Here is a 14,679-nt window from a genome sequence, read left to right on the forward strand (position 1 = left end):
AGCCAGCCGCGCTGCCCCATTTTCTTGCACTTCCAATTGTGCTCCTGCATAACAACCGATGCAAAGCCACGTGAAAAGGGTTCCATGGTCCCTCTCCGACTCGCACAACTGCTGGGATGTGCCCGTCTACAATATCAATTTCGCAGCAGATAATGATAACCCATCAATCCAGACAACTATCAATGGTAAGCTGATCTTTTCAACTGTCTTTTCATCAATCCAGACAACTATCAATGGTAACTACAAACGTATCTGTGAGCGCGTGAGAACATACGATCAGTTATGATTTGGTCAAATTACCATGAGCTGCTTGACATTACTGCAATTTCGATTCTTGCTTTGCTAAATGATTTCACCCTTTGATCGAAACAGGACAACTTTCACGTTTACACGGAACATGAAACACACCGGACTACAGGGAAAATGCACAAAGCTGAACAGGCCGTGTTCCACATCATACCGCGCAGCATAGTTACAGTCACTTTGTCTGTTTTGCAGAATAAGAGTCCCAAAGAATGTTCTCCACCCTAAAACCGGAGGTAGCATTACAATCCGTGAACGACAGATCACATTGTGAGGATGCTCTGACCTCGGAGCCAGTTCGAGATGCCACTTTCCTTGCCTTTTTGCCTTACCCGTGCAATTTGCTGCAGAGATGTTCATTCCTGGACGTGAGCCACATGGATACCAACTGAGTTGGAAACCTGTGTGGGATTCGAAGAGAAGCGACTCAATAAATTTTGCTAAACTCCACGGTGCTTATTAGAAATGCAGTTTCTGTTCACATCAATCTAAAAGGCAGTTTCTGAACATAGTAACAGAAGTCAAAAGGTAATTAGCTCACCCCACCCCCACTCCGGAAGAAGTGCTAACTGCCCTTGAGTGCTTTTTTGTTCTCGATGTGAAGAGCTCTCACGCCTGAGTCACCTTCACACGTCTCTGGTTGCTGAGTGAATCACAAAGAAGGAATTTCACCAGAGCTGCAACTGCCTCACTTCCCCACTCGCCCTCCCAGTTTACATTTTCCTGCTCGTCAGTGATTTAAAGAAAACCAAATGGATGCGATGTCATTCTGCAGCCTCTCTGTCGATTCCTCCGTTTCAGTTCCAACGTGGTTAGATCTCGGGGCGCTATCAAAGCACAGGTCCAGAGGTTCTCTGAGAGTGTAATTTCTTTCATTGCTGTTGCTAATTGAATGAGCCACTAACGTGCGAACTGCTCCAAAACATGATTCAGGACCTCTGGTAACAACTCACGCACGTTGAATACCGACAGACCGCTTCCAAATGATGTCCTTCATAGACGACTTTGGGGGTACAATTGACAGACAGACTAGTTCAGGAATCCGCGGTGCGCTGTGACACCAGCGCATCAGCTTCTTCCCTGTCTTGGAAACGGGCCGCCTGCGCAAGCAATGCAAATGCGGTACTGCTTTTCGTGGAAGGATCGGAACGCGATAATTACACTCTCAAACAGAATGGCATATGATCAGAACCAGGTTGGAGAAAAACTGTACAATACTTTGCACAGTAATTAAATGGAGTTGCATTACATTTCACTACGAGAGCAGATTTGTTCAAGCAAATTCGAAGGCAGGTTTGCAGATGGGAAAGCAAGCAAGAAAACTCCGCTCCTGTCCATGTAAAATGCTGCAGTTGAAGAACAAAGCAGTTTCTGCTCAGTTTGGAACTGGGGACCTTTCGCGCGTAAGTCGAACGTGATGACCACTACACCACAGAAACAAGGCGCAGTCGCCACCGCTAAAGCTCAGTGTCACCCAGCACTGAAAGTTGAAGCCATTTTACCTTTCACCTTTCTGTTTCTAATCGCTCGTTGTTTAATGGGACTTCTTTAATTTTGGCTATGCGGTGAGCATGGACGAGATACACCGAAGTATCTGTTTCCACGCAGTGTGCGCCAATAACATTGTGTTGCTTACACCGGCTGTAAAGGATTACTTTTTAGCGGAGCTTGCCGTCGCAGTCTGTGGCACAATCATTTAGTCTGTTCGACTGCTCACGGGAAAGGTAGCGTTGTAAGACACTGCAGAAACGAACGACTTCCTTACTTTTGCTCCGACTGACCATACTCCGGGAAATCTTCCAGATTCTCAGTTGAGGATTTCTGCAGCTGGAAGTTACCTCAGAAACCCTGTTAATTCGTAATGTATTGAGCGAATCGCAAAACAGAAAGCATTTAACACGGAACACAAACAAAACTGGCAAACCAAATGCATTTTCAGACACAGCGAGCGTGAATGCAAAATGTGAGACAGGCCGGGGGCATGAGTCATAAAGTAATCTCACAACTAACAACAGGGCTATTCCAAACTGCTCTTTCAAACATACTGGAGCCTGAGTGCACCACCACTTCCCAGACAATGCTGAAAAGAGAGAAAGAAAGAACACAATAAGAATGGGCCATAAAAAAGTGAATTTCACCAATCACAGACTCGATTAGATTACCTTTCCCTTCCGATGTCCGCAGGACGGAAATGAAGGAAATGGGAGAAATTCAATAACATGTGACATCGCAATTCATTGGAACGATTTTCCCATTGGCCATAAAACAAAATAACGACGAGTCGTGCCACCGCAGGACTTTGTTTCACAACAGCAATGAAATCACAGTCGACATTCGGTTCCAGTAAACGCTCAACTTGCCTGGGACAGCAGAGCTGTTTGCGATTTTCCACGCAGGAGGCGAACACGATCATGACAGCACAGACACCGGAAAAGTTGGGACTTTGCCACACCACAGTTAATTGCCCGGGAAGCAAACCCAATTTTCTTCGGTTTTAAACAGAAATGCAGCAGGAGTCGAAACAGCATTTTAACAAGCTGCGTCGTTGGAAACGATCAGCAGAAATGGCAGCGGTGGGATTCGAACCCACGCCTCTGTCGAGACTGGAACCTTAATCCAGCGCCTTAGACCGCTCGGCCACACTACCAGCCAGCCGCGCTGCCCCATTTTCTTGCACTTCCAATTGTGCTCCTGCATAACAACCGATGCAAAGCCACGTGAAAAGGGTTCCATGGTCCCTCTCCGACTCGCACAACTGCTGGGATGTGCCCGTCTACAATATCAATTTCGCAGCAGATAATGATAACCCATCAATCCAGACAACTATCAATGGTAAGCTGATCTTTTCAACTATCTTTTCATCAATCCAGACAACTATCAATGGTAACTACAAACGTATCTGTGAGCGCGTGAGAACATACGATCAGTTATGATTTGGTCAAATTACCATGAGCTGCTTGACATTACTGCAATTTCGATTCTTGCTTTGCTAAATGATTTCACCCTTTGATCGAAACAGGACAACTTTCACGTTTACACGGAACATGAAACACACCGGACTACAGGGAAAATGCACAAAGCTGAACAGGCCGTGTTCCACATCATACCGCGCAGCATAGTTACAGTCACTTTGTCTGTTTTGCAGAATAAGAGTCCCAAAGAATGTTCTCCACCCTAAAACCGGAGGTAGCATTACAATCCGTGAACGACAGATCACATTGTGAGGATGCTCTGACCTCGGAGCCAGTTCGAGATGCCACTTTCCTTGCCTTTTTGCCTTACCCGTGCAATTTGCTGCAGAGATGTTCATTCCTGGACGTGAGCCACATGGATACCAACTGAGTTGGAAACCTGTGTGGGATTCGAAGAGAAGCGACTCAATAAATTTTGCTAAACTCCACGGTGCTTATTAGAAATGCAGTTTCTGTTCACATCAATCTAAAAGGCAGTTTCTGAACATAGTAACAGAAGTCAAAAGGTAATTAGCTCACCCCACCCCCACTCCGGAAGAGGTGCTAACTGCCCTTGAGTGCTTTTTTGTTCTCGATGTGAAGAGCTCTCACGCCTGAGTCACCTTCACACGTCTCTGGTTGCTGAGTGAATCACAAAGAAGGAATTTCACCAGAGCTGCAACTGCCTCACTTCCCCACTCGCCCTCCCAGTTTACATTTTCCTGCTCGTCAGTGATTTAAAGAAAACCAAATGGATGCGATGTCATTCTGCAGCCTCTCTGTCGATTCCTCCGTTTCAGTTCCAACGTGGTTAGATCTCGGGGCGCTATCAAAGCACAGGTCCAGAGGTTCTCTGAGAGTGTAATTTCTTTCATTGCTGTTGCTAATTGAATGAGCCACTAACGTGCGAACTGCTCCAAAACATGATTCAGGACCTCTGGTAACAACTCACGCACGTTGAATACCGACAGACCGCTTCCAAATGATGTCCTTCATAGACGACTTTGGGGGTACATTTGACAGACAGACAGACTAGTTCAGGAATCCGCGGTGCGCTGTGACACCAGCGCATCAGCTTCTTCCCTGTCTTGGAAACGGGCCGCCTGCGCAAGCAATGCAAATGCGGTACTGCTTTTCGTGGAAGGATCAGAACGCGATAATTACACTCTCAAACAGAATGGCATATGATCAGAACCATGTTGGAGAAAAACTTTACAATACTTTGCACAGTAATTAAATGGAGTTGCATTACATTTCACTACGAGAGCAGATTTGTTCAAGCAAATTCGAAGGCAGGTTTGCAGATGGGAAAGCAAGCAAGAAAACTCCGCTCCTGTCCATGTAAAATGCTGCAGTTGAAGAACAAAGCAGTTTCTGCCCAGTTTGGAACTGGGGACCTTTCGCGCGTAAGTCGAACGTGATGACCACTACACCACAGAAACAAGGCGCAGTCGCCACCGCTAAAGCTCAGTGTCACCCAGCACTGAAAGTTGAAGCCATTTTACCTTTCACCTTTCTGTTTCTAATCGCTCGTTGTTTAATGGGACTTCTTTAATTTTGGCTATGCGGTGAGCATGGACGAGATACACCGAAGTATCTGTTTCCACGCAGTGTGCGCCAATAACATTGTGTTGCTTACACCGGCTGTAAAGGATTACTTTTTAGCGGAGCTTGCCGTCGCAGTCTGTGGCACAATCATTTAGTCTGTTCGACTGCTCACGGGAAAGGTAGCGTTGTAAGACACTGCAGAAACGAACGACTTCCTTACTTTTGCTCCGACTGACCATACTCCGGGAAATCTTCCCAGATTCTCAGTTGAGGATTTCTGCAGCTGGAAGTTACCTGGGAAACCCTGTTAATTCGTAATGTATTGAGCGAATCGCAAAACTGGAGGCATTTAACACGGAACACAAACAAAACTGGCAAACCAAATGCATTTTCAGACACAGCGAGCGTGAATGCAAAACGTGAGACAGGCCGGGGGCATGAGTCATAAAGTAATCTCACAATTAACAACAGGGCAATTCCAAACTGCTCTTTCAAACATACTGGAGCCTGAGTGCACCACCACTTCCCAGACAATGCTGAAAAGAGAGAAAGAAAGAACACAATAAGAATGGGCCATAAAAAAGTGAATTTCACCAATCACAGACTCGATTAGATTACCTTTCCCTTCCGATGTCCGCAGGACGGAAATAAAGGAAATGGGAGAAATTCAATAACATGTGACATCGCAATTCATTGGAACGATTTTCCCATTGGCCATAAAACAAAGTAACGACGAGTCGTGCCACCGCAGGACTTTGTTTCACAACAGCAATGAAATCACAGTCGACATTCGGTTCCAGTAAACGCTCAACTTGCCTGGGACAGCAGAGCTGTTTGCGATTTTCCACGCAGGAGGCGAACACGATCATGACAGCACAGACACCGGAAAAGTTGGGACTTTGCCACACCACAGTTAATTGCCCGGGAAGCAAACCCAATTTTCTTCGGTTTTAAACAGAAATGCAGCAGGAGTCGAAACAGCATTTTAACAAGCTGCGTCGTTGGAAACGATCAGCAGAAATGGCAGCGGTGGGATTCGAACCCACGCCTCTGTCGAGACTGGAGCCTTAATCCAGCGCCTTAGACCGCTCGGCCACACTACCAGCCAGCCGCGCTGCCCCATTTTCTTGCACTTCCAATTGTGCTCCTGCATAACAACCGATGCAAAGCCACGTGAAAAGGGTTCAATGGTCCCTCTCCGACTCGCACAACTGCTGGGATGTGCCCGTCTATAATATCAATTTCGCAGCAGATAATGATAACCCATCAATCCAGACAACTATCAATGGTAAGCTGATCTTTTCAACTATCTTTTCATCAATCCAGACAACTATCAATGGTAACTACAAACGTATCTGTGAGCGCGTGAGAACATACGATCAGTTATGATTTGGTCAAATTACCATGAGCTGCTTGACATTACTGCAATTTCGATTCTTGCTTTGCTAAATGATTTCACCCTTTGATCGAAACAGGACAACTTTCACGTTTACACGGAACATGAAACACACCGGACTACAGGGAAAATGCACAAAGCTGAACAGGCCGTGTTCCACATCATACCGCGCAGCATAGTTACAGTCACTTTGTCTGTTTTGCAGAATAAGAGTCCCAAAGAATGTTCTCCACCCTAAAACCGGAGGTAGCATTACAATCCGTGAACGACAGATCACATTGTGAGGATGCTCTGACCTCGGAGCCAGTTCGAGATGCCACTTTCCTTGCCTTTTTGCCTTACCCGTGCAATTTGCTGCAGAGATGTTCATTCCTGGACGTGAGCCACATGGATACCAACTGAGTTGGAAACCTGTGTGGGATTCGAAGAGAAGCGACTCAATAAATTTTGCTAAACTCCACGGTGCTTATTAGAAATGCAGTTTCTGTTCACATCAATCTAAAAGGCAGTTTCTGAACATAGTAACAGAAGTCAAAAGGTAATTAGCTCACCCCACCCCCACTCCGGAAGAAGTGCTAACTGCCCTTGAGTGCTTTTTTGTTCTCGATGTGAAGAGCTCTCACGCCTGAGTCACCTTCACACGTCTCTGGTTGCTGAGTGAATCACAAAGAAGGAATTTCACCAGAGCTGCAACTGCCTCACTTCCCCACTCGCCCTCCCAGTTTACATTTTCCTGCTCGTCAGTGATTTAAAGAAAACCAAATGGATGCGATGTCATTCTGCAGCCTCTCTGTCGATTCCTCCGTTTCAGTTCCAACGTGGTTAGATCTCGGGGCGCTATCAAAGCACAGGTCCAGAGGTTCTCTGAGAGTGTAATTTCTTTCATTGCTGTTGCTAATTGAATGAGCCACTAACGTGCGAACTGCTCCAAAACATGATTCAGGACCTCTGGTAACAACTCACGCACGTTGAATACCGACAGACCGCTTCCAAATGATGTCCTTCATAGACGACTTTGGGGGTACAATTGACAGACAGACTAGTTCAGGAATCCGCGGTGCGCTGTGACACCAGCGCATCAGCTTCTTCCCTGTCTTGGAAACGGGCCGCCTGCGCAAGCAATGCAAATGCGGTACTGCTTTTCGTGGAAGGATCAGAACGCGATAATTACACTCTCAAACAGAATGGCATATGATCAGAACCAGGTTGGAGAAAAACTTTACAATACTTTGCACAGTAATTAAATGGAGTTGCATTACATTTCACTACGAGAGCAGATTTGTTCAAGCAAATTCGAAGGCAGGTTTGCAGATGGGAAAGCAAGCAAGAAAACTCCGCTCCTGTCCATGTAAAATGCTGCAGTTGAAGAACAAAGCAGTTTCTGCTCAGTTTGGAACTGGGGACCTTTCGCGCGTAAGTCGAACGTGATGACCACTACACCACAGAAACAAGGCGCAGTCGCCACCGCTAAAGCTCAGTGTCACCCAGCACTGAAAGTTGAAGCCATTTTACCTTTCACCTTTCTGTTTCTAATCGCTCGTTGTTTAATGGGACTTCTTTAATTTTGGCTATGCGGTGAGCATGGACGAGATACACCGAAGTATCTGTTTCCACGCAGTGTGCGCCAATAACATTGTGTTGCTTACACCGGCTGTAAAGGATTACTTTTTAGCGGAGCTTGCCGTCGCAGTCTGTGGCACAATCATTTAGTCTGTTCGACTGCTCACGGGAAAGGTAGCGTTGTAAGACACTGCAGAAACGAACGACTTCCTTACTTTTGCTCCGACTGACCATACTCCGGGAAATCTTCCAGATTCTCAGTTGAGGATTTCTGCAGCTGGAAGTTACCTCAGAAACCCTGTTAATTCGTAATGTATTGAGCGAATCGCAAAACAGAAAGCATTTAACACGGAACACAAACAAAACTGGCAAACCAAATGCATTTTCAGACACAGCGAGCGTGAATGCAAAATGTGAGACAGGCCGGGGGCATGAGTCATAAAGTAATCTCACAACTAACAACAGGGCTATTCCAAACTGCTCTTTCAAACATACTGGAGCCTGAGTGCACCACCACTTCCCAGACAATGCTGAAAAGAGAGAAAGAAAGAACACAATAAGAATGGGCCATAAAAAAGTGAATTTCACCAATCACAGACTCGATTAGATTACCTTTCCCTTCCGATGTCCGCAGGACGGAAATGAAGGAAATGGGAGAAATTCAATAACATGTGACATCGCAATTCATTGGAACGATTTTCCCATTGGCCATAAAACAAAATAACGACGAGTCGTGCCACCGCAGGACTTTGTTTCACAACAGCAATGAAATCACAGTCGACATTCGGTTCCAGTAAACGCTCAACTTGCCTGGGACAGCAGAGCTGTTTGCGATTTTCCACGCAGGAGGCGAACACGATCATGACAGCACAGACACCGGAAAAGTTGGGACTTTGCCACACCACAGTTAATTGCCCGGGAAGCAAACCCAATTTTCTTCGGTTTTAAACAGAAATGCAGCAGGAGTCGAAACAGCATTTTAACAAGCTGCGTCGTTGGAAACGATCAGCAGAAATGGCAGCGGTGGGATTCGAACCCACGCCTCTGTCGAGACTGGAACCTTAATCCAGCGCCTTAGACCGCTCGGCCACACTACCAGCCAGCCGCGCTGCCCCATTTTCTTGCACTTCCAATTGTGCTCCTGCATAACAACCGATGCAAAGCCACGTGAAAAGGGTTCCATGGTCCCTCTCCGACTCGCACATCTGCTGGGATGTGCCCGTCTACAATATCAATTTCGCAGCAGATAATGATAACCCATCAATCCAGACAACTATCAATGGTAAGCTGATCTTTTCAACTATCTTTTCATCAATCCAGACAACTATCAATGGTAACTACAAACGTATCTGTGAGCGCGTGAGAACATACGATCAGTTATGATTTGGTCAAATTACCATGAGCTGCTTGACATTACTGCAATTTCGATTCTTGCTTTGCTAAATGATTTCACCCTTTGATCGAAACAGGACAACTTTCACGTTTACACGGAACATGAAACACACCGGACTACAGGGAAAATGCACAAAGCTGAACAGGCCGTGTTCCACATCATACCGCGCAGCATAGTTACAGTCACTTTGTCTGTTTTGCAGAATAAGAGTCCCAAAGAATGTTCTCCACCCTAAAACCGGAGGTAGCATTACAATCCGTGAACGACAGATCACATTGTGAGGATGCTCTGACCTCGGAGCCAGTTCGAGATGCCACTTTCCTTGCCTTTTTGCCTTACCCGTGCAATTTGCTGCAGAGATGTTCATTCCTGGACGTGAGCCACATGGATACCAACTGAGTTGGAAACCTGTGTGGGATTCGAAGAGAAGCGACTCAATAAATTTTGCTAAACTCCACGGTGCTTATTAGAAATGCAGTTTCTGTTCACATCAATCTAAAAGGCAGTTTCTGAACATAGTAACAGAAGTCAAAAGGTAATTAGCTCACCCCACCCCCACTCCGGAAGAGGTGCTAACTGCCCTTGAGTGCTTTTTTGTTCTCAATGTGAAGAGCTCTCACGCCTGAGTCACCTTCACACGTCTCTGGTTGCTGAGTGAATCACAAAGAAGGAATTTCACCAGAGCTGCAACTGCCTCACTTCCCCACTCGCCCTCCCAGTTTACATTTTCCTGCTCGTCAGTGATTTAAAGAAAACCAAATGGATGCGATGTCATTCTGCAGCCTCTCTGTCGATTCCTCCGTTTCAGTTCCAACGTGGTTAGATCTCGGGGCGCTATCAAAGCACAGGTCCAGAGGTTCTCTGAGAGTGTAATTTCTTTCATTGCTGTTGCTAATTGAATGAGCCACTAACGTGCGAACTGCTCCAAAACATGATTCAGGACCTCTGGTAACAACTCACGCACGTTGAATACCGACAGACCGCTTCCAAATGATGTCCTTCATAGACGACTTTGGGGGTACATTTGACAGACAGACTAGTTCAGGAATCCGCGGTGCGCTGTGACACCAGCGCATCAGCTTCTTCCCTGTCTTGGAAACGGGCCGCCTGCGCAAGCAATGCAAATGCGGTACTGCTTTTCGTGGAAGGATCAGAACGCGATAATTACACTCTCAAACAGAATGGCATATGATCAGAACCATGTTGGAGAAAAACTTTACAATACTTTGCACAGTAATTAAATGGAGTTGCATTACATTTCACTACGAGAGCAGATTTGTTCAAGCAAATTCGAAGGCAGGTTTGCAGATGGGAAAGCAAGCAAGAAAACTCCGCTCCTGTCCATGTAAAATGCTGCAGTTGAAGAACAAAGCAGTTTCTGCCCAGTTTGGAACTGGGGACCTTTCGCGCGTAAGTCGAACGTGATGACCACTACACCACAGAAACAAGGCGCAGTCGCCACCGCTAAAGCTCAGTGTCACCCAGCACTGAAAGTTGAAGCCATTTTACCTTTCACCTTTCTGTTTCTAATCGCTCGTTGTTTAATGGGACTTCTTTAATTTTGGCTATGCGGTGAGCATGGACGAGATACACCGAAGTATCTGTTTCCACGCAGTGTGCGCCAATAACATTGTGTTGCTTACACCGGCTGTAAAGGATTACTTTTTAGCGGAGCTTGCCGTCGCAGTCTGTGGCACAATCATTTAGTCTGTTCGACTGCTCACGGGAAAGGTAGCGTTGTAAGACACTGCAGAAACGAACGACTTCCTTACTTTTGCTCCGACTGACCATACTCCGGGAAATCTTCCCAGATTCTCAGTTGAGGATTTCTGCAGCTGGAAGTTACCTCAGAAACCCTGTTAATTCGTAATGTATTGAGCGAATCGCAAAACAGAAAGCATTTAACACGGAACACAAACAAAACTGGCAAACCAAATGCATTTTCAGACACAGCGAGCGTGAATGCAAAACGTGAGACAGGCCGGGGGCATGAGTCATAAAGTAATCTCACAATTAACAACAGGGCAATTCCAAACTGCTCTTTCAAACATACTGGAGCCTGAGTGCACCACCACTTCCCAGACAATGCTGAAAAGAGAGAAAGAAAGAACACAATAAGAATGGGCCATAAAAAAGTGAATTTCACCAATCACAGACTCGATTAGATTACCTTTCCCTTCCGATGTCCGCAGGACGGAAATGAAGGAAATGGGAGAAATTCAATAACATGTGACATCGCAATTCATTGGAACGATTTTCCCATTGGCCATAAAACAAAATAACGACGAGTCGTGCCACCGCAGGACTTTGTTTCACAACAGCAATGAAATCACAGTCGACATTCGGTTCCAGTAAACGCTCAACTTGCCTGGGACAGCAGAGCTGTTTGCGATTTTCCACGCAGGAGGCGAACACGATCATGACAGCACAGACACCGGAAAAGTTGGGACTTTGCCACACCACAGTTAATTGCCCGGGAAGCAAACCCAATTTTCTTCGGTTTTAAACAGAAATGCAGCAGGAGTCGAAACAGCATTTTAACAAGCTGCGTCGTTGGAAACGATCAGCAGAAATGGCAGCGGTGGGATTCGAACCCACGCCTCTGTCGAGACTGGAACCTTAATCCAGCGCCTTAGACCGCTCGGCCACACTACCAGCCAGCCGCGCTGCCCCATTTTCTTGCACTTCCAATTGTGCTCCTGCATAACAACCGATGCAAAGCCACGTGAAAAGGGTTCCATGGTCCCTCTCCGACTCGCACATCTGCTGGGATGTGCCCGTCTACAATATCAATTTCGCAGCAGATAATGATAACCCATCAATCCAGACAACTATCAATGGTAAGCTGATCTTTTCAACTATCTTTTCATCAATCCAGACAACTATCAATGGTAACTACAAACGTATCTGTGAGCGCGTGAGAACATACGATCAGTTATGATTTGGTCAAATTACCATGAGCTGCTTGACATTACTGCAATTTCGATTCTTGCTTTGCTAAATGATTTCACCCTTTGATCGAAACAGGACAACTTTCACGTTTACACGGAACATGAAACACACCGGACTACAGGGAAAATGCACAAAGCTGAACAGGCCGTGTTCCACATCATACCGCGCAGCATAGTTACAGTCACTTTGTCTGTTTTGCAGAATAAGAGTCCCAAAGAATGTTCTCCACCCTAAAACCGGAGGTAGCATTACAATCCGTGAACGACAGATCACATTGTGAGGATGCTCTGACCTCGGAGCCAGTTCGAGATGCCACTTTCCTTGCCTTTTTGCCTTACCCGTGCAATTTGCTGCAGAGATGTTCATTCCTGGACGTGAGCCACATGGATACCAACTGAGTTGGAAACCTGTGTGGGATTCGAAGAGAAGCGACTCAATAAATTTTGCTAAACTCCACGGTGCTTATTAGAAATGCAGTTTCTGTTCACATCAATCTAAAAGGCAGTTTCTGAACATAGTAACAGAAGTCAAAAGGTAATTAGCTCACCCCACCCCCACTCCGGAAGAGGTGCTAACTGCCCTTGAGTGCTTTTTTGTTCTCAATGTGAAGAGCTCTCACGCCTGAGTCACCTTCACACGTCTCTGGTTGCTGAGTGAATCACAAAGAAGGAATTTCACCAGAGCTGCAACTGCCTCACTTCCCCACTCGCCCTCCCAGTTTACATTTTCCTGCTCGTCAGTGATTTAAAGAAAACCAAATGGATGCGATGTCATTCTGCAGCCTCTCTGTCGATTCCTCCGTTTCAGTTCCAACGTGGTTAGATCTCGGGGCGCTATCAAAGCACAGGTCCAGAGGTTCTCTGAGAGTGTAATTTCTTTCATTGCTGTTGCTAATTGAATGAGCCACTAACGTGCGAACTGCTCCAAAACATGATTCAGGACCTCTGGTAACAACTCACGCACGTTGAATACCGACAGACCGCTTCCAAATGATGTCCTTCATAGACGACTTTGGGGGTACATTTGACAGACAGACAGACTAGTTCAGGAATCCGCGGTGCGCTGTGACACCAGCGCATCAGCTTCTTCCCTGTCTTGGAAACGGGCCGCCTGCGCAAGCAATGCAAATGCGGTACTGCTTTTCGTGGAAGGATCAGAACGCGATAATTACACTCTCAAACAGAATGGCATATGATCAGAACCATGTTGGAGAAAAACTTTACAATACTTTGCACAGTAATTAAATGGAGTTGCATTACATTTCACTACGAGAGCAGATTTGTTCAAGCAAATTCGAAGGCAGGTTTGCAGATGGGAAAGCAAGCAAGAAAACTCCGCTCCTGTCCATGTAAAATGCTGCAGTTGAAGAACAAAGCAGTTTCTGCCCAGTTTGGAAATGGGGACCTTTCGCGCGTAAGTCGAACGTGATGACCACTACACCACAGAAACAAGGCGCAGTCGCCACCGCTAAAGCTCAGTGTCACCCAGCACTGAAAGTTGAAGCCATTTTACCTTTCACCTTTCTGTTTCTAATCGCTCGTTGTTTAATGGGACTTCTTTAATTTTGGCTATGCGGTGAGCATGGACGAGATACACCGAAGTATCTGTTTCCACGCAGTGTGCGCCAATAACATTGTGTTGCTTACACCGGCTGTAAAGGATTACTTTTTAGCGGAGCTTGCCGTCGCAGTCTGTGGCACAATCATTTAGTCTGTTCGACTGCTCACGGGAAAGGTAGCGTTGTAAGACACTGCAGAAACGAACGACTTCCTTACTTTTGCTCCGACTGACCATACTCCGGGAAATCTTCCCAGATTCTCAGTTGAGGATTTCTGCAGCTGGAAGTTACCTCAGAAACCCTGTTAATTCGTAATGTATTGAGCGAATCGCAAAACAGAAAGCATTTAACACGGAACACAAACAAAACTGGCAAACCAAATGCATTTTCAGACACAGCGAGCGTGAATGCAAAACGTGAGACAGGCCGGGGGCATGAGTCATAAAGTAATCTCACAATTAACAACAGGGCAATTCCAAACTGCTCTTTCAAACATACTGGAGCCTGAGTGCACCACCACTTCCCAGACAATGCTGAAAAGAGAGAAAGAAAGAACACAATAAGAATGGGCCATAAAAAAGTGAATTTCACCAATCACAGACTCGATTAGATTACCTTTCCCTTCCGATGTCCGCAGGACGGAAATAAAGGAAATGGGAGAAATTCAATAACATGTGACATCGCAATTCATTGGAACGATTTTCCCATTGGCCATAAAACAAAATAACGACGAGTCGTGCCACCGCAGGACTTTGTTTCACAACAGCAATGAAATCACAGTCGACATTCGGTTCCAGGAAACGCTCAACTTGCCTGGGACAGCAGAGCTGTTTGCGATTTTCCACGCAGGAGGCGAACACGATCATGACAGCACAGACACCGGAAAAGTTGGGACTTTGCCACACCACAGTTAATTGCCCGGGAAGCAAACCCAATTTTCTTCGGTTTTAAACAGAAATGCAGCAGGAGTCGAAACAGCATTTTAACAAGCTGCGTCGTTGGAAACGATCAGCAGAAA

At 46.0% G+C, this 14,679-nt stretch overlaps 1 non-coding gene across 1 annotated transcript; it reads right to left on the minus strand.

Annotated features, from left to right (window-relative positions):
- Window positions 1-5,823: 5,823 nt before the first annotated feature.
- trnal-aag (transfer RNA leucine (anticodon AAG)) lies at window positions 5,824-5,905 on the minus strand. The gene has a single exon. It is a non-coding gene; the product is annotated as a tRNA-Leu (tRNA).
- Between the last annotated feature and the right edge of the window lie 8,774 nt (window positions 5,906-14,679).

The sequence above is a fragment of the Chiloscyllium plagiosum genome, unplaced genomic scaffold (assembly GCF_037043375.1).
Source record: "Chiloscyllium plagiosum isolate Xiang-an unplaced genomic scaffold, Cpla_swu_hap1 HiC_scaffold_39, whole genome shotgun sequence".
Lineage (NCBI taxonomy): Eukaryota > Metazoa > Chordata > Chondrichthyes > Orectolobiformes > Hemiscylliidae > Chiloscyllium > Chiloscyllium plagiosum.